The 2,500-nt window shown below is 53.4% G+C and overlaps 1 pseudogene; it reads left to right on the forward strand.

Moving 5' to 3' along the window:
- The window catches only part of LOC123688192, a 7,409-nt pseudogene that overhangs the window by 2,728 nt on the left and 2,181 nt on the right, over window positions 1-2,500 (forward strand).

Consider the following 2,500-nt stretch of genomic DNA (forward strand, 5'->3'; position numbering starts at 1 on the left):
AGAGTCGGTAACGTCCAAATATTTGGGCGGCTGATAGCAGGCAATGGCAAGCAGGGTGAGGGGTTACCAGCCCTTCACCCGAAGAATCAGTTGGTGCAAGTAATTTAAGAAGGCCTCGGAACCCTCGGGGTGGGCCCGCTGGTCCACCCCAACCAACTGGTGCGGCTGTTGCTGCGGACTCGGGGCTGGCTGGTGCTGGTCCGAGTTCCTTTATTTGCCTTTTCCCAGGTTGTAACCGGTCATTTACAACTTCGACTGGTCGCGGTGTTCACCACCGCAGGGCTCACCCGGACTGGAGTGATGCCCGGGAGCTGGGTCAAAACGTCGATGTCAGGCGACGATGGACCGAGGAGGAATCGGCTATTTTAGCTAGGCGTGAAGCTGAGTTGGTGATAGCGGGGGAGCGCTTCATCAACCAGGCATTACATAGGGCTTTCGAAGGTAGATCTTTTGACTCCATTAAGAGTCACCGAAAGTCCCCAGCCTACAAATTACTCGTTTCACGATTCCTCGAACAACTGAGGCAAGTCGATCCTCCTCCGATAGATCAAGATCCCGACGGGCGGGTGGTCGAGCACGTCGAGGACTTCAGATCTCGAATCATCGATTTTCTTGGGGTCCTCGACCCTCCGGCTGCCGGGACCCCAGTTGAGGAGCAACTGGTTGATATCTGCTCCCAAGCACGCCATTGCTCCGCAATCGATCTTCGGAGCATGCTGGCCGATTTCTTGGATAGGAGGTTTCCCTTGCCAGCTCAAAGAGTTCCTGCTGCTCGACAGCCCAGTCAGGGCCATACTTTATCAAAGCGCAGAGAACGTAGGCGGCAGTATCGGCGTGTCCAGAGAAACTGGTCTCTGAATCCGGTGAGAGCGGTTCATGCCGTCTTGGGAAATATCGTCGATGCTCCACCTCTACCGGAGAATGTCATGATCCCATACTGGAGACAAGTATTCACGAGAGGGAACAACAACTCTCCCCAACTTCCACCATCGACATCTCCGTTGAGCGGCTTGGGGGACCCTATCACGGAGGAAGAGGTTAGGGCGAATTATGTCGAGAGGAATTCCTCTCCTGGCCCAGACGGGGTCGCTGCGGCCGAGTTGATGAGGATGGACCCGAACATCTTGGTCCGACTATTCAACTTGGTCCTGCTCTGCGACCGACCACCTGATAGACTGTTAGAGTCTAGAACGGTCTTCATCCCTAAAAAGGATGATCCAAGGGAGCCAAGTGAGTTCAGGCCGATCACGGTGTCCTCGGTGATCACTCGATGCCTTCATAAGATACTGGCGCAGCGTCTTGACCGCAATATCGAGCTGGATAACCGTCAAAGAGCGTTTAGACGCATGGACGGGTGCGCCAGTAATACTTACCTGCTAGACCTTGTCCTGCGGAGTCACCGCAAGAAACTACGCTCGGTTTATGTTGCGGTCATTGACGTGTCGAAGGCATTCGATAGTGTGAGTCATGCCTGTATAGAGAATGTATTAAATGCCAAAGGAATTCCATCGTCCCTTGTGACCTACATCATGGCAACATACAGGCATGGATTCACAAAATTGTCATCGAGGACTTGGCATTCTGACCCCATCACACCAACTTGTGGGGTCAAGCAGGGAGACCCGCTGTCCCCCATAATTTTTAATATGGTAATGGACAACCTGCTGAAGATCTTGCCCAATGAAATTGGTGCGGAGGTCGGAAGCGCAAAGATAGCGGCCTCCCTGTTCGCGGACGATATCGTCCTTATGGCGTCCTCTGCCCGTGGTCTTCAGAGCCTGATAGACACTGCCAGTGCCTATCTTGTGTCCTGCGGACTGTCTATTAACATCGCCAAGAGCCAGACAATTTCTTGGAAGACAGTGCCTCACCTAAAGAAAATCGTCGTCGATGAAAAGCAGAAATTCGTCTGCGCAGGGGTTGCAATTCCGTCACTAAGCAGGTCGTCTACCTGGAAGTACTTGGGGGTTACTTTCAATCCTGAGGGGAGATGCAAGCCGGAAACTCTGTCTTCGCTTGCAGAAACTCTCACAACCCTGACGAAGGCACCCCTGAAACCCCAGCAGCGTCTCTTTGCTCTGCGGGTGGTGATCGTCCCCGGTCTTCTCCATCAACTGGCACTAGGGTGGTTTACTCTCAGCTACCTGAATCGTCTAGATAAACAAATAAGATCTTTTGCGAGGAAATGGCTGTCACTACCTGCCGATTGCCCCAACGCATATTTCCATGCCGGTGTTCGGGATGGAGGGTTGGGGATTCCATCGCTGCGCTGGGTTATCCCGCAGCTACGTATGAGACGCCTACAAAAGCTTCCTCTTGACGTTCAGGCGGCTGGGGCCACCCTACAGAACGAGATTGCCGACTGCACTCGCAGACTAAATGACCGTGGGGCATTACTCGATACTCCGGCAAAGATAGCACGCCGTTGGGCGGAAGAGCTATATAAATCGATCGACGGTGGGGCGCTAAAAGAATCTTCCAAGGTTCCGCAGCAGCACAG

This window comes from Harmonia axyridis, chromosome X (genome assembly GCF_914767665.1).
Source record: "Harmonia axyridis chromosome X, icHarAxyr1.1, whole genome shotgun sequence".
In the NCBI taxonomy this organism is placed as follows: Eukaryota; Metazoa; Arthropoda; class Insecta; order Coleoptera; family Coccinellidae; genus Harmonia; species Harmonia axyridis.